The sequence below is a fragment of the Entelurus aequoreus genome, linkage group LG25 (assembly GCF_033978785.1).
Source record: "Entelurus aequoreus isolate RoL-2023_Sb linkage group LG25, RoL_Eaeq_v1.1, whole genome shotgun sequence".
Lineage (NCBI taxonomy): Eukaryota > Metazoa > Chordata > Actinopteri > Syngnathiformes > Syngnathidae > Entelurus > Entelurus aequoreus.
In genome coordinates this window covers 26762479-26785412 of record NC_084755.1, presented here as the reverse complement: position 1 = coordinate 26785412, position 22934 = coordinate 26762479, and the positions used below count along the sequence as shown (strand labels likewise).

At 39.8% G+C, this 22934-nt stretch overlaps 1 protein-coding gene across 2 annotated transcripts in view; it reads left to right on the top strand.

The window, feature by feature from the left end:
- LOC133642751 (serine/threonine-protein kinase N1-like) overlaps nucleotides 1–22934 on the top strand; it is a 141681-nt gene that overhangs the window by 38314 nt on the left and 80433 nt on the right. Inside the window, exon 1 of one of the 2 annotated variants that reach the window (XM_062037117.1) lies at nucleotides 22379–22536. The exons of the other annotated variant lie outside the window; for it this stretch is intronic. The gene's annotated coding sequence lies outside the window, so the exon portion shown is untranslated. Of the gene's footprint in view, nucleotides 1–22378; nucleotides 22537–22934 lie in introns of those variants that run through there. 2 annotated transcript variants of the gene reach the window in all.

Sequence of the window (22934 nt, the reverse complement as noted above, 5' to 3'; positions counted from 1 at the left end):
ACTTACAATCCACCATCCTGCAGAGCGAACAGCTCCTTCTGTGAAAAGGCGACCTTGGTGTTGGGTCTGCTCGTGGTAGTGCTTAATGAGAAGCGCTGCAATATGGTGGTGGCCAGCCAGGAACTACGAGTGGATTCTTTTCACCTTGGCTTAAAGGCCTACTGAAATGAAATTGTTTTATTTAAACGGGGCCAGCAGATCCATTCTATGTGTCATACTTGATCATTTCGCGATATTGCCATATTTTTGCTGAAAGGATTTAGTAGAGAACAACGACGATAAAGTTCGCAACTTTTGGTCGCTGATAAAAAAAAGCCTTGCCTGTACCGGAAGTAGCGTGACATCACAGGTTGAAAGGCTCCTCACATTTCCCCATTGTTTACACCAGCAGCGAGAGCGATTCGGACCGAGAAAGCGACGATTACCCCATTAATTTGAGCGAGGATGAAAGATTTCTGGATGAGGAACGTGAGAGTGAAGGACTAGAGTGCAGTGCAAGACGTATCTTTTTTCGCTCTGACTGTAACTTAGGTACAAGGGCTCATTGGATTCCACACTTTCTCCATTTTCTATTGTGGATCACGGATTTGTATTTTAAACCACCTCGGATACTATATCCTCTTGAAATGAGAGTCGAGAATGCGAAATGGACATTCACAGTGACTTTTATCTCCACGACAATACATCGGCGAAGCACTTTAGCTACGGAGCTAACGTGATAGCATCGGGCTTAACTGCAGATAGAAACAAAAGAAATAAGCCCCTGACTGGAAGGATAGACAGAAAATCAACAATACTATTAAACCATGGACCTGTAACTACACGGTTAATGCTTTCCAGCCTGGCGAAGCTTAACAATGCTGTTGCTAACGACGCCATTGAAGCTAACTTAGCTACGGGACCTCACAGAGCTATGCTAAAAAAATTAGCGCTCCATCTACGCCAGCCCTCATCTGCTCATCAACACCCGTGCTCACCTGCGTTCCAGCAATCGACGGCGCGACGAAGGACTTCACCCGATCATCGATGCGGTCGGCGGCTAGCGTCGGATAACGCATCTGCTATCCAAGTCAAAGTCCTCCTGGTTGTGTTGCTGCAGCCAGCCGCTAATACACCGATCCCACCTACAACTTTCTTCTTTGCAGTCTCCATTGTTCATTAAACAAATTGCAAAAGATTCACCAACACAGATGTCCAGAATACTGTGGAATTTTGCGATGAAAACAGAGCTGTTTGTATTGGATACAATGTGTCCGAATACTTCCGTTTCAACCATTGACGTCACGCGCAAACGTCATCATATCTAGACGTTAAAACCGGAAGTTTTCCGGGAAATTTAAAATTGCACTTTATAAGTTAACCCGGCCGTATTGGCATGTGTTGCAATGTTAAGATTTCATCATTGATTTATAAACTATCAGACTGCGTGGTCGGTAGTAGTGGGTTTCAGTAGGCCTTTAAGTTCGAATCACAGATGCGACCTCCTACTCTAAGAAGTCCATTTTCATCCAGGTAGGGGTCTAGGTTTTTGAGAGGACTGGTTCGGGGTAGTTTTATCGTGTTTTTGCACACACTTCAGTTCCTTGGCATACACATCCTGTTGTACTGCTTGAATGATTATGTTTTGGACTTGGTTTGACTCGTCCAAAGTGAGTCCTGTCTCACAGTAGTGCCAACCACGGCAGTGATTGATTTTGCTTGGCAGTGATTTGAAGTTATGTATGACGTGCAGTAGTCTCGAAACAGCACGCTTGAGAGACTTCCATGTCGAAAACTTGTTGAATCTGTCAGAGCCAAGTTGTTTGGTTGAGATTATGGTTTTGAGTGTAGACACCTGTGGTCTGACATCAGAGTCTGTGCAAGGCTCAACAAGATCAGAAGAGTCATTTGAGGGACATTGATCTTGGAGCATGAATTCAGGGCCAGTGAGCCAGTTACTAAGGGGTAGCTGGTAAGCAGGAACAGAACGAGTGGCGTGATCTGCTGGGTTCTGGCTGCTCGGTACGTAATGCCATTGGCTTGGTTGAGGAGATTTGCGGATTCTCGTAACATGGTTAGCCACGTAGACATAAAATCTTCTTGTCTCGTTGTGGATATAACCTAGGACTACTTTACTGTCTGTATAGAATGCAGTGTAGTCTATTTCAAAGCCTAATTCGTCAGTGAACAGATCTGCAAGCTCGACTGCTGACACAGCAGCACTAAGCTCTAATCTTGGTATGGTCTGATCTGGGCGTGGTGCTAACTTTGCTTTACCTAAAACAAAGCCTACTTCACAGTTCCTAGCTGCATCTGTTACTCTTATGTAGGCCACTGCAGCTATAGCATTAGTAGATGCGTCCGAAAATACCAACAACTCTTTTTTTGTGGTTGTTGAGGGAGAAATTTCTGTGTACACTCTGGGAATGGTCAAGTTGGACAGTACTTTAAGTGAGTCTTTCCACAGGGTCCAGGACTCTTCCATTTCTGAGGGCAATGGTGCATCCCAGTCTCCATTCTCCACCGTAAGTTCACGCAGAATGGACTTTCCCTGTATAGTTACTGGTGCTACAAAGCCTAATGGATCATAAAGGCTGTTTATTGTTGATAAAACACCTCGTCTAGTAAAGGGCTTTGTCTCGTCTTACACTCTAAAGGTGAAGCAGTCTTTCTTTAGGTCCCAAAGGAGACCCAGGCTAAGTTGGATGGGGACTGAATCAGCTTCAAAGTCCAAGTCCTTTAGGTCTTTGGCATGATTTTGTGAAGGGCATGCTTCGAGTACCTCTTTTCTGTTAGCTGCTATTTTATGCAGTCTTAGATTTGAGTTTGCAAGTGTGTCACGGGTTCTTTGTAATAAGGACACAGCCATTTCAACAGTGGGGAGGGATTTGAGTCCGTCATCTACGTAGAAGTCGTGTGTGACAAACTGCTTGACATCTGGATCACAATCTGGCTGGTTGCGTAGAACAGACTGATGTAAGCCGTATATGGCCACTGCTGGTGATGGGATATTCCCAAAGACGTGGACTCTCATCCTATACTCTACAATGTCTTTGGAAATGTCATTGTCACGAAACCACAAAAAACGCAAGTAATTGCTGTCTTGCTCTCGAACATTGAAACAGTAAAACATCGGTTCAATGTCGGCTGTGGAGGCAACAGCTTCCTTTCTGAAGCGTATTAGGACACCTAACAGTGAGTTGTTAAGGTCTGGTCCTGTCAACAACACATCATTTAGTGACACATTCTTGTACTTCGCGCTGCTGTCAAAGACGACCCTAATCTCTTTGGGCTTGCGAGGGTGGTACACACCGAATAGTGGCAAATACCAACATTCCTCTTCATCTTTCAGTGGAGGGGCAAGCTCTGCATGTTTTTTTTCAAATATTTTGTCCTTAAACGTGATGAAATGTTCCTTCATTTCTTCTTTCCTTTCAAAGCTACGAACAAGAGACATTAAGCGGTTCAGGGCATACGGTCTGTTGTTAGGGAGTTTTTGACGTGGCGGCTTGAATGGTAATGGAGCTGTCCAGCTCTTGTCTGTGTCCTTTTTTAGTCCTTCTTCCATTATTTTCAAGAAGGCTTTGTCCTGAATGGAGGGTGCGGTGTAATTGTCATGTCTGGTTTGTTTGAACACATTACATTCTAAATGATCCGGTTCACAAGCGCTATCCACAAGTTGAGTGCTGAAGCTGAATGGAACTTGTATCTCACAATGTCTCTCTATTCCATTAAATACATTGGGGCATGGCTCAAACATTGTAGGACACCCCTTCTCAGTTGTATTTGTGAACAGCGTCTTCACAGCGAGAGTTTTGTGGACATCACCTAAATGGTAAATGGGTTGTACTTGTATAGCGCTTTTCTACCTTTCTAAGGAACTCAAAGCGCTTTGACACTATTTCCACTTTTACCCATTCACACACACACATTCACACATTCACACACTGATGGCGGGAGCTGCCATGCACGGCGCTAACCAGGACCCATCAGGAGCAAGGGTGAAGTGTCTTGCTCAAGGACACAACGGACGTGACTAGGATGGCAGAAGGTGGGGATTGAACCAGTAACCCTCAGATTGCTGGCACGGCCACTCTCCCAACTTCGCCACGCTGTTCCCAACCTAAACACACGTTTCCTACTATGACCCACCCGAGGTCCAATTTTTGTGCATAGGGTGCGTTGTTAGGGCCACTTATCTGTTTACGGACTTTGTGAACTCTAATAACATCCCGTCCGAGAAGCATGAGTATAGGGGCATTAGAGTCCAGGTCAGGGATAAGATGAGCTACTGACTTTAGGTGACTGTGTTGCATAGCTGCACTGGGTGTGGGAATTTCATCTCTATCGTTTGGGATATTTATACATTCAGTGAGGCTAGGCAATGGGATGTGGACTGAACCATCCAAGGCTGCCACTACATATCCTGTAACTCTCCTGCCCATTGCTTCTTTAGTACCAGCACATGTCCTTAGTGAGTAAGGGGAACTAGGGCCACAGTCATTGAACAATTCAAAGAACTCAGCACATACCAACGACCTGTTACTTTGTTCATCATGGATGGCATAGAGCAGGGGTGCTCATTACGTCGATCGCGAGCTACCGGTCGATCGCGGAGAGTTTGTCAGTCGATCGCCAGCCAGGCATTAAAAAAATAGTCCTAAAAAGGAGCGATCATAAATCTTCACTATGAAGTCACTTTCGTCACTTGATTGACATTCACGGCACCCAAGGGTCTTCTGAGATGACGCTGGCTGCTGCCAGCTCATTAAAATTACCGACAGGAAGGCGAGAAACACTTTATTTCAACAGACTCTGGCGCCGTACCTGTCGTCAAAACTCCAAAGACCGACTGCAGAGTTGCACAATAAAAGCGCTGCTTCATCCTGCCTGCGCTAACTAAATAAGAGTCTCAGGAAGCTGGTGTGCACAAGCTGGCAAGCTACGGAGTTTGCCGCCAATTTATTTCTTGTAAAGTGTATACAAAGGAGTACGGAAGCTGGACAAATAAGATGCCAAAAACCAACCACTTTCATGTGGTATTGGACAGAAAGGAGGACTTTTTTTCTCCTCCCTTAAAAAAATGCGGACATTATCAGCACCAATGTCTGATTCCAATCAATGCAAGTCATCAGAATCAGGTAATACACCAACTTGTATTATTGTCTTCATGAAAGAAAGGAATCTATATGTGTTAAACATGCTTGTATTATCTTTAAACACCTTTAACTTGTTAACAATATTAACTATATGTATTAAACATTCTTGCATTATCATTAAACACCTTTAACTTGTTAACAAAAACATATCTTTCATAAATAAGTAAATATAAATTATATATATGAATGAGGTAGATCCCCAAGACTTGATCAATGGAAAAGTAGCTCGCCTGCAGAAAAAGTGTGAGCACCCCTGACATAGAGCCTTACTGCTTGTTCAGGATGGCCTGCTGGGTACACTTTAACAAGACTAATTTTAGAGCAGGATCTGCCTGCTTCGTTCACGCCACAAACCTGTGTGCACTTGGACGTGATCTCCTCCGACTTAGCGGAGTCACTCTACCCGCCATACTCTGCTGCAGGTTCAGTTTCTTTAAACCAGGGTGCGGGTCTTGGGTGAAGAGCAGTGCAGTGTTTTTCATCAAGACACTCAGAGCACTGTATCTTGACCATACAGTTTTTTGCAATGTTTGTAGATGAAGAACAGCATTTGAAGCAAATGTGGTTCTCTTTTAAGAATGCTTTTCGGTCATCGAGTGTGTTCATTCGAAATAATCTGCACTTCGAGAGGGGATGAGGTTTCATGTGAATTGGGCAAAGCTTGTCGCTGTCTACAGCTTTGTTTGCCGTTCTTTGTGTATCTAAATTGTAACGGGAGACAACATCAGTTTTGTGCACTGAAATGTATTTTTGTTTATATGCTCTCCAAGGCAGGTTGTCGAGTTTGGGTACGTCAGGGAATGATGTAAAGTTAAAGCTGGGGTCATTTCTTGAGTTAGCTTCCTGCGTTACAAAGTCTACAAAAACATTGAATGGTGGGAAGGGGACACGTTGTGTGCGTTTGTAATTAGCTCCTACTGTGATCCACCTTTCTTGCAAATTGAAGGGAAGTTTCTGCACACTTGGATTTAATCCTCTTGCGGTATCCAAAAATGCAAGACCAGGAAGGTCTCCTTCAGCTTTAGCACTCTGCATTTCCATGAGCAGGTCACTTAACTTCCTTAGTTTTGTGTAGTCTTTGGATGTGATTTTGGGGAACATATCAATTATTTTGAAGAGTGTATCCTCAATCACTTCAGCTGAGCCATAACATTGCTCAAGCCTGTCCCACATCATATTGAGACCTTTGGTTGGGTTGTTAATGTGTATGGCTCTAATTTGTTCTACGTGTTCAGAGGATTCTTTGCCAAGCCACTTTAACATCAAGTCCATCTCCTCACTTGTTGTTAAATCTAATCCATTTATTGCATTTTTAAAGGAGCTTTTCCAAGCTCTGAAACTTTGAGGCTTGTCGTTAAATTGCAGTAGTCCTGTTGCTACTATTTCCCGGCGAGCAAAGTATCTAATGAAGTCACTCACATTACAGTTTTTAGGCTCTTGGCATGAAGGCATCATGGAAGTTGGATGCTGATACCTGATCTGACCAACTTGCACTGTAATTGTTATGGATGTGAGGAGAGGAGGAAATGACTGAGGGGTTTTGGAAGTTTTTAAGATCATTAGGAGGGCCAAAGGGAATTTGTTGAGAGTCACTTTTTGTTGGCTGAAGTAATTGATTGCTAGTGAGCTTCGACTTGCTCTGAGGAGCATTTTCACATTGTGATGGCTGTGTAACAACATATTTTCCCTCTTTTACAAATTCAGCTTGGCTGAGGACATATTGCTTTGTACGTTCAAATGTGACAAAAGAACAAGGATTGCTGCGTGCTTCTACCTGTGTGATTACAGCTGTTTCTAATGCCTCTGCTTCAGCAAAAGCAGATGCGACATCTTTTTCATGTTGAAGAAATTCAATAGATGCTTCTTTTTTAGCTTTTTCTACTTTTAAGTCCATTTCTTTTGCTGTAAAACCGAGGCGGGCTTTGGCCGCCTCAGCTTTCGCTGTTGCCCTAGCTGCTGCAGAACCTGTGGAGGAGTTCGTCGAAGCCTCGGACCAGGTCTTTACGGATGACGCCTTGCTGGACATGGTGGGCTGGACTAGATGATGACTGCTGAATCACTGCTGTAGGCCGTTTGCGTTGTAGCGTTGTGGCGTAGTAGTGGTGAGCTTCACTATAGCGTGCGATGACTGCGTTACCTCTGTCTGCTTGGATGCCGCCGTTTCACTGTGCCGTTAGGGGTGCATGTCTGATGCAAGGGCTGTTTAACACCTTTCTTACGTCACGACTCTGGAGACCGATGAGCGTTGTCAGCAGGTTTATTGACATTCAAAAGGGTGAAACTAAAAAGACAAACAATACAGTCAATATACTGTATACATATGTTATGCAAATGTATTCATATATATGCTGTAAAGCTACCTTACAAGGCATGAGAAGGTAAACAAAGTTAATTTGTACTACGACGCCATCTTAGATGACATCGCAAATTATCGCTAATGAGCATGGCAAAGATCTCATTATACATCAAAAATTGTAAACTTAGCTCGGAATATTTTAGACAAAAACCAAGTTTCAAAGTTCAACTTATGATACATACCGGCGATGCAACCTTAAACAAAAGATATATGCAGTATTCCTTCGAAAATAACCACCATAAAGTACGTGCCGGCACCGTAGATTTCTCTGCTTGGCTTATGCAACTTCCGGTTAATAAAGTTTGATTCAAAGTACACACTTCTCAAAGATGTAGTAACTGCCCTGACCACATGATGGTGACAAATACACATGTAATAATGTTAATTACATAACAAGCAATAAGCGCAACACATTTCAACAACAAGAGATTACAACTTTCAGTTGTAACAGAACAACACTTCTGTTAAAATGTAATAATCACTTATTCTTCTGTTGTTTGGATGCTTTGCATTAGTTTTGGATGATACAACACATTTAGGTATTGATCCGATACCAAGTAATTACAGGATCATAGAAATGTGTATTATTCGAAGTCCTCATGTGTCCACAGACGGAATTCCTGAGTTTATAAACATAATATAAATTTTAAAAAATGAAAAAAAAATATTTTGTGACGCTAAAAATATTGATGTAATCATAGTAGTATCGACGAGATACGCTTCTGTATTTGGTATCATAACAGTGGATGTTAGGTGTAGATCCACCAATGGCGTTTGTTTATATTGTCACGGCGGTGAGCTATTGTATCCTCCTACGGTGTGTAGTGAAGCATATTTAGCTATTCCTCGTCCTGCAGTGATAATGATACTTGTAAGAAACGTACTTAATTTATCACCATGGAGGTGAGGATTAGTGATTTAGAAGTAGCTGTGGCTGGACTTTAGCCGCTAGCTAGCTAGCCATGTCTTAAAGCACCTCTTCCTGAGGGCGTTTCAGTGTTATAACTTCACCTTTATCTTTAGTTTTTAAGGCAAAATACGTCCGTCAGTATTTTCCACACATTCATTTATTTGTGGCGGCCCGCCACGAAAGAATTACGTCCGCCACAAATCAAAAAATAAAAACTTTTTTTTTTATTTTATTTTTTTGTCCGGTCCAGCTTCTCAGGCAAATCATATAGTTGATGTAGATGCCCATGTAGGCTGTTTAGATTTACTTTACAAAAGAGAAGTGTAGGATACTTCTCTTGTTGCCTTATTTGTATTTGACCACTACTGTTTTCTGTTTATTTGTTACTGACTGTGGCAGGACACCTCTGCCTCTGTTTCACTTTATGTTGCTGGTAAATAATATGGTTGAAGTAGTAGGCTAAAGTTAAATTATTTAGTATGCACTAATTAAAGGGGCAGAGCTTTAAGAGACATTTTAGCTTTTATATTTTATAAGATATATTTTTTGTAAGAACCACGATTAATGAATATATTTCAGTGAATAACTTATTGTTCAAATCTGTATATAAATATGTACACAAAGTGTTGTAATTATATTGTAAAATGGATGGATGTTTAAAACAAAACTTTTATTAATTAGTAAGTATACATTTTTTGAGCCTTTTTAGAGAACATCATATCATTGTAGTAAATTACGCAAATTACTCGATGATGTCATGGTGACCACGCCCATAGCCACGCCCCCACCGACACAGGTATCTTGGCAGTTTATGGGAAACACTGGTCCGTTCTCCCTTTTCTGTCTACACACTGTGTCTGCTTGTAAGTACTCTGTGTGTGCGCGCTGACGAACATGCTCCTCTGCTCGTAAACCAGCAATGTCACGACGTGACCACGATGGAGGGGCGGGGGTTTGGCTGAACGGTACTTTTTGGAGGCGGTATAGTACCGAATATGATTCATTAGTATCGCGGTACTAAAGTAATACCGGTATACCATACAAGCCTAGTATATATATGTATGTATGTATGTATAATATATATATAAATATATATATATTTTGGTACCGGTACAAATTATATTGTACATATGTATATATATTATATTGTATTTTGATACTTTTCTAAATAAAGGGGACCACCAAAAATTGCATTATTGGCTTTATTTTAACAAAAACACTTTACGGTACATTAAACATATGTTTCTTATTGCAATTGAAGAACAATTTTGTCCTTAAATAAAATAGTGAACATACTAGACAACTTGTCTTTTAGTAGTAAGTAAACAAACAAAGGCTCCTAATTAGTCTGCTGACGTATGCAGTAACATATTGTGTCATTTATCATTGTATTATTTTGTCAACATTATGAGGGACACGCTGTAAAATTTTATTAGTAATCTACTTGTTCATTTACTGTTAATATCTGCTTAATTTCTGTTTTAACATGTCCTATCTACACTTCTGTTAAAATGTAATAATCACTTAGTCTTCTGTTGTTTGATACTTTACATTAGTTTTGGATGATACCACAAATTTGGGTATCAATCCGATACCAAGTAGTTACAGGATCATACATTGGTCATATTCAAAGTCCTCAGGTGTCCAGGGACATATTTACTGATTTATAAATCCCCTGAAGAGCAGGGATGCCTGCGAAACAGGCTTGTAGGGATGAAATAGCCTCTGTGTTTTTTCCTGACCTTGAAATTGGTCGAGTATGACTGTCCTCCTTCCTGGTCCTTGTGGGTCTTCCAGTGGGCGTGGAGGCCGATTCTGGACCCGATTATTCTGGGGCAATGTGGACAAGGGAATGTAGTGGTGGTGGGTTTGGGTTGGGCCTGTTTGGTGGATGCTCTCTCCTTTCTTAGTCTGCGCTTGTCTTGTGCAGCATGGCGGAGGTCGTCATTATATTGCGCGGCACCCTCACGGACAAGGTTTCTCCACATCGTCCTGTCTGTTGCCTTGACTTCCCCAAGACTTAAGGTCTATGCGACACTTTGTCAGGTTTGCCTTGATGTTATCCTTAAATCTCTTCTTTTGACCTCCCGGGGCCCGTTTCGCTTCAACAAGCTGGGAATAAAGGACTTGTTTTGGGAGGCGAGAGTCAGGCATGCGGACTACATGGCCAGTCCATCTGAGTTGGTTTTGGGCAATCGTGGCAGTGATGGTGGGCAAGCCAGCCTCCTCCAGGACGCTGGTGTTGGTGCGTTGGTCCTCCCAGCTGATCCTGAGGATTTTTCTGAGACATCTATGATGGTAGGTCTCGAGTGCCTTTAAGTGTCTGCTATAGGTTGTCCAGGCTTCTGATCCATACAGAAGGGTGGGGAGCACGATTGCTTTTTAGACCAGGATTTTGGTCTTTGCTTGGAGGTCACGGTTCTCGAAGACTCGCTTCCTCAGCCTTGAGAAAGCCCCACTGGCACAGCTGAGGCGGTGGTGAATTTCATCGTCAATGACAGCTTTAGATGACAGGAAGCTCCCGAGATATGGGAAGTGGTCCACATTTTCCAGTCGGATTTTGTCAATTGAGAGGTTTGGGGGCAGGACAGGCGCACTACTGTTTGGTGGTGATTGGTGGAGGATTTGGGTTTTCTTTATATTGATGGCAAGACCCAGCTGTTTGTATGCCTTCGCAAAAGCAGACAGAGTGCACTGTAGGTCCTCTTCTGAGAGGGCTACGAGGGCATTATCGTCTGCATACTGCAGCTCCATGATGGATATGGTGGTGGTTTGCCCTTTATGGTGGAGTTGACCGACGGTTCTGTACATTATTTCGACTCCCTGGGCCAGATGTATGTTTGTGAGATGGAGGATAGCAGCAACAAAAATGGAAAATAGTGTTGGAGCGATGACACATCCCTGTTTTACACCTGTGTCTACCCTAAAGGGTTCCGTTTCATCTCCACTGCCACTGAGCACTGTGGCTGACATGTTATCATGCAGTAGTCTCAGTACCCGAATGTATTTGTCTGGGCAGCCAATCTTGGACAGAACCAGCCAAAGCGCCTGACGGTTAACCGAGTCGAAGGCTTTGGTGAGGTCTATGAAGGCCATGTATAGTGATTGGTTTTGTTCCCGGCATTTTTCTTGCAGTTGTCGTGCGATGAAAATCATGTCTGTGGTGCCTCTGCTTGGGCGAAATCCACTCTGAGACTCAGGAAGCACGCCTTCTGACAGGGGGTTTAGTCTGTTGGCTAAAACCCGAGCGAGGGCTTTCCCTATGGTGGACAGGAGAGAGATGCCACGGTAATACCCACAGTCTGCCTTGTCTCCTTTCTTAAATATGGAGACAATTAGGGCATCTCTGAGCTGTACAGGGATTTCCTCTTCTTCCCATATTTTGAGAAGCAGGGCATGGATGTGCTTGGTAAGATCGGGTCCGCCTTTCGTCAGGACCTCTGCTGGAATGCCGTCGGGCCCAGCAGCCTTGTTTTTCCTCATCTTCCCAATGGCATCCTGCAGCTCATCCAAGGTAGGTGGTTCTCCCATGCTTTCATCTGTGGGTTGTTGTGGGAGTTGGTCAAGAGCCTCCATCTCAGGTATAGTGTACTTGTTTAAGAGGTCCTCATAGTGTTCTTTCCACCTGTTTGAAATAGCGTCCTTGTCCTTCAGCAGCAGCAGACCATCCTTTGAGCGAAGGGGGGTTAGGCAGCGGTGGCTGGGACCATACACCACTCTTGTGGCTTCAAAGAACCCTCTCGTGTCTCCAGAGTCAGCAAGCTGCTCGATCTCCAGAGCCTTCTTTGTCCACCACTGGTTCTTCAGTTTCCTAACCTGTGTTTGGACAGCTGCCTTCGCTTTGGCGTGGGCTACTCTTTTCACTTTGCAGTGGATGTCGTTTTGCCAAGTGATGAAAGCTTGCCGCTTGTTGTCAATTAGTTGCTAGATCTCAGTGTCGTTCTCATCAAACCAGTCTTGATGTCTCCGCTTTTTGAGACCAAGGATATTTTTGCAGGATTTCATTATGGCAGTCGAAAGTGTGCTCCAGTCTGTTTCCGTATCCTCTGGGTACTGTTTGGGCAACGCTGCGCTAAAGGCCTCCTGCAGCTGTTGTTGATAGGTGGTGTCACTCAACAGCTCAATGTTAATTCTTGGCCGGCACTGTCTTTTCTGCATCCGTCTTTTCCGCATTAAGTGGATGGACATGATGGAGCGAATGAGGCGGTGGTCGGTCCAGCAGTCGTCTACACTGGTCATTGCTCTGGTGTTTAGGACGTCGCAACGGTCTTTAGAGCGGACAATGACTTAGTCAATGAGATGCCACAGTTTGGAGCGAGGGTGCATCCATGATGTTTTGAACTTGGTTTTCTGACGGAAAAGTGTGTTGGTGATGACCAGGTTGTGCTCCGAGTTAGCAGTAGTGTGCCATTAGAGTTTGTATTTCCGACCCCTTCTCTCCCCAGTGTACCCCTCCATAGGTGTTGGTTTCGTCCCACTCTGGCGTTGAAGTCTCCGAGCAGGATTAACTTGTCCTCCTTGGAGACTTCAGATAGAACTTTGTCCAGGTCAGCATAAAAGGCCTCCTTAACTTCATCCTGTGCATCAAGGGTTGGTGCATAGGCACTAACGACCATGGCCATATGACTGCTAGCAAGCATAAGTCGTAAGTTCATTAGGCGCTCGTTGATGCCCACAGGGAGTTCATGGAGGTGGTTGATGAGGCAGTTCTTAATAGCAAACACATACAGTATATATATATATACACACATATACAAATACACACACACACATATATATATATATATATACTGTATATCTATATATATGTATATATATATATATCTATATATCTATATATATGTATATATATATATATATATATATATATATATATATATATATACATATATATAGATATATACATATATATATATATATATATATATATATATATATATATATATATATATATATATATGTGTGTGTGTGTGTGTATATGTATATATGTGTATATATTATATATATATATATATATATATATATATATATATATATATATATATATATATATATATATATATATATATATATATATATATATCAGTGACGTGCGGTGTGGTTCATGACTGGTGAGGCACTGACTTCATCACCGTCAGATTTACAAACATATGAACCCTAAAGAGTATCTTATTCACCATTTGATTGGCAGCAGTTAATGTGTTATGTTTAAAAGCTCATACCAGCATTCTTCCCTGCTTGGCAATCAGCATCAAGGGTTGAAATTGGGGGTTAAATCACCAAAAATGATTCCCGGGTGCGGCGCCGCTGCTGCCCACTGCTCCCCACTGCTCCCCTCACCTCCCAGGGGGTGAGCAAGGGGATGGGTCAAATGCAGAGGACAAATTTCACCACACCTACTGAGTGTGACAATCATTGGTACTTTAACTTTACACATACAAACTGTAGCACACAAAAAAGCACATTTAATTTAAAAAAACAAAAACTTTATTATGGTCTTACCTTTACTTATAAATGAAGTCCATGCGCAGCTCCTTTTGAACAAAAGCATCGATAACTTGTTTATAGAAGTCTTCCTTATCTGTCTTCAGTTTTAAAAGTCTCTCTGTCTCGATGGAGATCTTCCTTTAAGTATTACCTCCTGCTTCGATTGAAAGTCCAGTTTAGAAAACGGTTTTATTTTAGATATGTAATCCTCCATGTTAATAGTCCAGGCAAGAGGAAAAAATAAACGATCGCTAACTGTTGCTGCTTGTTGTCACTTCTTCTGCAGCCGAGTAGTCGCAAGAATGATCTCTGGGATCACTACCGCCCTCTACCACCAGGAGGCGGGATTACTGCGAGCCTCACACAGTGCGTCTTCGCAGCAGTTTTATGATTGCTCAGCACAAGAAATACGTTACACGCATACAGTTGTTGACAAAATACACTGTACATTATATACCTCAGCTAACTAAACTACGGAAATGTATAATATAATTCATATAGCAATACGGTCTCACTGCACAGCAGGCCAGCAGTTAGCCGAGTCATTGCGCAATCCATGGTGAGGCTCAACTCAGTGACGTGCCTCAACTGGCTGGTGACTCACCGCAAGTCTCTTCTCAGTATTTGAATGGCAAATGTGAAAATTCAGCGATTTTGAATAAAAATAATAATATTTGCAAAAAATAACTAAGTTTGCCAGTTCGAACGTTACGTATCTTGTCTTTGCAGTCTATTCTATTGCAAATCATTGTATTTTGTTTTTATTTACCATTTACAGAACGTGCCAACTTCACTGGTTTTGGGTTTTGTACAAACCCCGTTTCCATATGAGTTGGGAAATTGTATTAGATGTAAATATAAACGGAATACAATGATTTGCAAATCCTTTTCAACCCATATTCAATTGAATGCACTACAAAGACAATATATTTGATGTTCAAACTCATAAACTAAATAATAATTAACTTAGAATTTCATGGCTGCAACACGTGCCAAAGTAGTTGGAAAATGGCGTTCACCACTGTGTTACATGGCCTTTCCTTTTAACAACACTCCGTAAACGTTTGGGAACTGAGGAGACACATTTTTTAAGCTTCTCAGGTGAAATTCTTTCCCATTGTTGCTTGATGTACAGCTTAAGTTGTTCAACAGTCCGGAGGTCTCCGTTGTGGTATTTTAGGCTTCATAATGCGCCACACATTTTCAATGGGAGACCGGCCTGGACTACAGGCAGGCCAGTCTAGTACCCGCACTCTTTTACTATGAAGCCACATTGATGTAACACGTGGCTTGGCATTGTCTTGCTGAAATAAGCAGGGGAGTCCATGGTAACGTTGCTTGGATGGCAACATATGTTGCTCCAAAACATGTATGTACCTTTCAGCATTAATGGTGCCTTCACAGATGTGTAAGTTACCCATGTCTTGGGCACTAATACACCCCCATACCATCACAGATGCTGGGTTTTCAACTTTGCGCCTATAACAATCCGGATGGTTCTTTTCCTCTTTGGTCCGGAGGACACGACGTCCACAGTTTCCAAAAACAATTTGAAATGTGGACTCGTCAGACCACAGAACACTTTTCAGTCCATCTTAGATGAGCTCAGGCCCAGTGAAGCCGACGGCGTTTCTGGGTGTTGTTAATAAACGGTTTTCGCCTTGCATAGGAGAGTTTTAACTTGCACTTACAGATGTAGCGACCAACTGTAGTTACTGACAGTGGGTTTCTGAAGTGTTCCTGAGCCCATGTGGTGATATCCTTTACACACTGATGTCGCTTGTTGATGCAGTACAGCCTGAGGGATCGAAGGTCACGGGCTTAGCTGCTTACGTGCAGTGATTTCTCCAGATTCTCTGAACCCTTTGATGATATTACGGACCGTAGATGGTGAAATCCCTAAATTCCTTGCAATAGCTGGTTGAGAAAGGTTTTTCTTAAACTGTTCAACAATTTGCTCACGCATTTGTTGACAAAGTGGTGACCCTCGCCCCATCCTTGTTTGTGAATGACTGAGCATTTCATGGAATCTACTTTTATACCCAATCATGGCACCCACCTGTTCCCAATTTGCCTGTTCATCTGTGAGATGTTCCAAATAAGTGTTTGATGAGCATTCCTCAACTTTATCAGTATTTATTGCCACCTTTCCCAACTTCTTTGTCACGTGTTGCTGGCATCAAATTCTAAAGTTAATGATTATTTGCAAAAAAATAAAAGTTTATCAATTGAAAATCAAATATGTTGTCTTTGTAGCATATTCAACTGAATATGGGTTGAAAATGATTTGCAAATCATTGTATTCCGTTAATATTTACATTTAACACAATTTCCCAACTCATATGGAAACGGGGTTTGTAAATTAAAACATTTTTTATTGTTTACAAACTCAGAAAATAAGTCCAAATATTTCAAATCAGTAGTAAGAAATAATGTAAATAATGTATTTATTATGTTACACCGCCATCCTGTGTATTTATCTGATCCTAATTGTGATCAAAAATTTAAACCTTCAATAATTTTTAACATTTGATGTATCAGTAGGCCTGGGCCGATATTCAATAAGTCGGTTAACCGATGATACATTCAAATTAAGTCGGTAAGTTTTCCAGAGTCGATAAAATGGACCGTTAGCATCACATAGTGCAAGGCTGGCCAACCCACGGCTCCGGGGCCGCATGCGGCCTTGGCACACTCAGCATCAAGGGTTGGAATTGAGGGTTAAATCACCAAATGATACCCGAGCGTGGCCCACACTGCTGCTCATTGCTCCCCTCACCTCCCAGGGGGTGAACAAGGGGATGGGTCGAATGCAGAGGACACATTTCACCACACCTAGTGTGTGTGTGGCAATCATTGGAACTTTAACTTTGCCCGGTTTCATGCGGCTCTTACGTTCATATCAAAGTTTTTTTTTTTTTAATGTGTCTGTTCGCCGAGTGATACGGTCTGCAAATTAACGGTAGTAATGATAACCGCTGTAAAACTCTGACGGTTAGTATTAGCGTATTCAAATCAAAATGGTGGAAAAAACGTCTTTCATAACCGAACTTTGATACGGACGGACTGGCGCTAGCTTGCTAGCTAGCTTAGTTGCTAACATGTAAACAACAGACATTAACGTCATTCCCCAATCTAAACTTTTAGAAACACATTACTGTCCAATCAACAGAGCTACAGTATTCACATTAAACACAAAGGATTTGCTGTTTTTGCACAAAGTGATCGATAAACTCGACAGTGTCAAGTTGAAAGACACAAACCGGAAGTAAAACAACCGATCACCCTTTACAATTATAAAATGGAAGAAGATAAACATATTAACATACAAACAAATAAAAATAATACGGCTCTTATGAAGTCAGAACAATATTTGATGTTTCCTCTGCCAATAAAGTATATTGTGTGTCTACTTGCTATTAAAAAAAATACAACTTGGTTAAAATATTTTTAGTGTGTATAAGTACTTTTTGAGCACATTCAACAATACCACGATAATAATGATAACCGTGATCAATTTGATCACAATAACTTTATTTAGCCATTTTGTTCATTGTTTTAATTGTCTATATTTGAGGGTCCCCACAACCCCTCCTAACAAAGACAGAACTTATGTTATTGCGTTTGGTTGTGATTTTTATTCAAGTGCAACATTTTGCTTACACAGTATATTTTATTTTTATTATTTTCTTGTTTTAATTAACTTGGTATTCAAAAGTTAAAATATACAAGAAATACAAGTTTATTCAATCAATCAATCAATCAATGTTTATTTATATAGCCCTAAATCACAAGTGTCTCAAAGGGCTGTACAAGCCACAACGACATCCTCGGTACAGAGCCCACATACGGGCAAGGAAAAACTCACCCCAGTGGGACGTCGGTGAATGACTATGAGAAACCTTGGAGAGGACCGCATATGTGGGTAACCCCCCCCTCTAGGGGAGACCGAAAGCAACGGATGTCGAGTGGGTCTGACATAACATTGTGAAAGTCCAGTCCACAGTGGATCCAACACATCAGCGGGAGTCCAGTCCACAGCGGGGCCAACAGGAAACCATCCCGAGCGGAGACGGGTCAGCAGCGCAGAGATGTCCCCAACCGATGCACAGGCTAGTGGTCCACCCGGGGTCCCGGCTCTGGACAGCCAGCACTTCATCCATGGCCACCGGACCTATGCAACTCCCCCTCGCAAGGGACAGGGGAGAAGAGGAGAGAAGAAAAGAATCATCGGCAGATCAACTGGTCTAAAAAAGGGGGGGTCTATTTAAAGGCTAGATTATACAAATGAGTTTTAAGATGGGACTTAAATGCTTCTACTGAGGTAGCATCTCTAACTGTTACCGGGAGGGCATTCCAGAGTACTGGAGCCCGAATAGAAAACGCTCTATAGCCCGCAGACTTTTTTTTGGCTCTGGGAATCACTAATAAGCCGGAGTTCTTTGAACGCAGATTTCTTGTCGGGACATATGGTACAATACAATCGGCGAGATAGGCTGGAGCTAAACCGTGTAATATTTTATACGTAAGTAGTAAAACCTTAAAGTCGCATCTTAAGTGCACAGGAAGCCAGTGCAAGTGAGCCAGTATAGGCGTAATATGATCAAACTTTCTTGTTTTTGTCAGAAGCCTTGCAGCCGCATTTTGTACCAACTGTAATCTTTTAATGCTAGACATAGGGAGGCCCGAAAATAAAACGTTACAGTAATCGAGACGAGACGTAACGAACGCATGAATAATGATCTCAGCGTCGCTAGTGGACAAGATGGAACGAATTTTAGCGATATTACGGAGATGAAAGAAGGCCGTTTTAGTAACACTCTTAATGTGTGACTCAAACGAGAGAGTTGGGTCGAAGATAATACCCAGATTCTTTACCGAGTCTCCTTGTTTAATTGTTTGGTTGTCAAATGTTAAGGTGGTATTATTAAATAGATGTTGGTGTCTAGCAGGACCGATAATCAGCATTTCCGTTTTCTTAGCGTTGAGTTGCAAAAAGTTAGCGGACATCCATTGTTTAATTTCATTAAGACACGCCTCCAGCTGACTACAATCCGGCGTGTTGGTCAGCTTTAGGGGCATGTAGAGTTGAGTGTCATCAGCATAACAGTGAAAGCTAACACCGTACTTGCGTATGATGTCACCCAGCGGCAGCATGTAAATACTAAAGAGTGCAGGGCCAAGAACCGAACCCTGGGGAACTCCGCACGTTACCTTGACATAGTCCGAGGTCACATTGTTATGGGAGACGCACTGCATCCTGTCAGTAAGATAAGAGTTAAACCAAGACAAGGCTAAGTCTGACATACCAATACGTGTTTTGATACGCTCTAATAAAATATTATGATCGACGGTATCGAAAGCGGCGCTAAGATCAAGAAGCAGCAACATAGATGACGCATCAGAATCCATCGTTAGCAATAGATCATTAGTCATTTTTGCGAGGGCTGTCTCCGTAGAGTGATTTGCCCTGAAACCGGATTGAAAAGGTTCACAGAGATTGTTAGTCACTAAGTGTTCATTTAGCTGCTGTGCAACTATTTTTTCGAGAATTTTAGAAATAAACGGAAGGTGGGAGACCGGTCGGTAGTTTACCATGAGGTCAGGATCGAGGTTAGGTCTTTTGAGCAGAGGATGAATAACCGCTTTTTTGAATGCTAGGGGAACAGTGCCGGAGGAAAGTGATAAGTTTATAATATTTAACACTGATGGACCTAATAATACAAACAGTTCCTTGATAAGTTTCCCAGGAAGTGGGTCAAGTAAACATGTTGTTTGTTTTATCCCACTTACACGCTGTAATAATTCCTCTAATGTTATTTCATCAAAAATAGAGAGACTATTTTGGAGGGCAGTGTCCGTCGTATATACAGTCGTATTTGTGTTAATAGAACCCAGTTGTAGCTGGGATGCGTTGTCTTTAATCTCCTTTCTAATGAGTTCAATTTTCTTATTAAAGAAATTCATAAAATCATCTGCCGAGTGGGTGGAGCTACTGGGAGGAGTCCCTTGTTGGGTTAGCGATGCTACTGTACTAAACAGAAATTTAGGATCGTTTTTGTTGAGGCGGATGAGATTTGAGTAGTATTTAGCTTTAGCTAAGGTAAGCATGCGTTTATAAGTTATTAAACTATCACTCCATGCTTGATGGAAAACCTCAAGTTTAGTCGCGCGCCATTTGCGTTCCAGTTTTCTACATGATAATTTATGAGCTCTAATTTCTTCTGTAAACCATGGGGTGCGCCTTTTAGGGGCCCTTTTTTGCTTTAGCGGTGCTATACTATCAATAATTTCGCGCAAGGCATCGTCAAAGTTGTTAGTGAGGTTATCAATAGAGCCGACATAATTTGGGAATGGTGCCATTACCGAAGGCAGTAGGTCAGCAAGAGTCATCGTTGTGGCAGCATTAATGTTGCGGCCGCTATAGCAGTTATTATTATTATTAGCTTGTTGACAAAGAGTCAAAACTTCAAATTTTATAAGGTAATGAAAAAATGGTATTGCCCCCATCTAAAAGTTTTGTTTGCCGCGTTAAGAAAAAGAAAAAAAACGGACAAAAAGATGCAACAGAATAATTGTAATTTGTAGTTCTAAACATATTTGTTTCGCTTTTTTATTTTATTTTTACTGACTTTTGCAAATGCCTCTTGGCCAATTATGCAGTTTCCGCCAAGACCCACCACCACCACAACTAGATTACAGTCCTGTAGGAAATACATTGAGACTAACAGAGAAAAAAATCAAATTAAATAAATAATAATTACAAAAATAATAAATAGATGAACAAAATAAATGCATAAATTTAAAAAACAAATAAATAGATGAAAAAATGAATACATAAAACAATATTTATCATTTAATTAATTAATTGATATAGTGTTAAAATAAATACATGACTTAAAAAAAATTCAATAAGTAGATGAATAAAATGAATACATTAAAAGATATATATATAAATACATTAATTAATAAATAAATAAAATTAAAAACAAAATTAAAATCTAAAACAATATATATATAATTTAAATAATTAATAGATGTATAAAATCAATACATAAATTAAAAAATAAAATAGAGGAATAAAAAATCCAATTAAATAATAATTACAAAAATAATAAATAGATTAATAAAATAAATACATAAATTAAAAATACATAAAACAATACATATCATTTTAATAATTAATTAATAGATTGATTAAATAAATACATAATTAATAAAATTAAAACAGATGAATAAAAAAAATTAAAATTAAAAGCATAGATGAATAAAATTAATACATTAAAATACATATATATATGTATGTATGTATGTATGTATGTATGTATGTATGTATATATGTATATATATATATATATATATATATATATATATATATATATATATATATATATATATATATATATATGTATATGTATGTATGTATATACATATATATATATATATATATATATGTATGTATGTATATACATATATATATATATATATATATGTATGTATATACATACATATATATATATATATATGTATGTATGTATGTATATACATATATATATAAATGTATTAATTGATATATGAACAAAATTCAAACCTAAAACAATATATATAATTGTATTAATTAATAGATGAATAAAATAAATGCATAAGTTAAAAATTTAAATAGAGGAATAAAAAAATCCAATTAAATAATAATTACAAAAATAATAAATAGATAAATAAAATAAATACATAAATTAAAAAAAACAAATAAATAAATACATAAAAAAATGAATACATAAAACAATATATATAATTTAATTAATAGATCAATAAATAAATACATAATTAAAAAAATAAAACAAATAGATAAATAAAAAATTCAAACAATAGATGAATAAAATGAATACATTAAAAATATATATAAATTAATTAATTAATTAATTAATAGATTAATACAGTTTTAATCTAAAATAATATATATATATAATTTAATTAATTAATGAGATGAATACAATTAATACATATGTTAAAAAATAAAATAGAGGAATAAAATTATTACATAAATACAAAAATAAATAGATGAATAAAATGAATATATTACAAATATAAATAAATTAATTGATGAATAAAATAAATACATACATTTAATAAATAGACAAATACATGGAATAAAATAGAATCCATTTTCTATACTGCTTGTCTTTACGGGTGAGCTGGAGCCTATCCAAGCTGTCTTCAGGGAGAGGCGGGTACACCCTGGACAGGTCACCAGTCAAACCATGAATATTCACACATTTACGATCACACTTACGGACAATTTAAGTTCTCCAGTTAAGATAACATGCGTGTTTTTGGAAGCCGGCGTACACGGGAGTGAACCCATGCAGGCCTACATGCAAACACGCACGTGCGATTAGGTGAAATTTGAATAAAAACAAATTTGAATAAAAACGAGTAATATCATAGACGGGTTTAGCAACAAAGCACCAAAGAAGTGTAGATGGGTTTTTTTAATCAAAGGCAGATCTATTGGTGTTAGTGTGATCACACATGGTTGGGTTCGAGCCGATGGATGCTTTATTAATGCCAGAAGAAAAGCATCTTCTAAACTTGTAGATACTGCACCACAGCTGTTGTCAGCCATCATTGGTAACATCACGCAGAACGTGAGTTGGTTTTGTTCACTAGCATCAAAGTTGGATGTTGCTTTTTCTCAAAACAAACAAAAGATGATCATTACAATTTACAACAAATACATCGATTTGTTATTGTCGATAATGAAATGTTAATTGAAACGTTCTTGTATACACTTATTTCTTTAGGTCAATAATGCAGCTTAATAACCCTAACAGTACAGGATAAACATACTTTTTGTGCTGAATGTCATGCTGTTTTATTTGTCACTGTGGTTATCAGGGCTACCAAAAAAAACCAGAACCCATAAAAATGTTGTTAAATCTTACAAATGTCCATTAAAATTCTGACCTTAAACTTCAGTCAATATATGATAATTACCCAAAGTTTCAGTTATCTTCGTACATTTGTAAGATTGGTCATGTATATG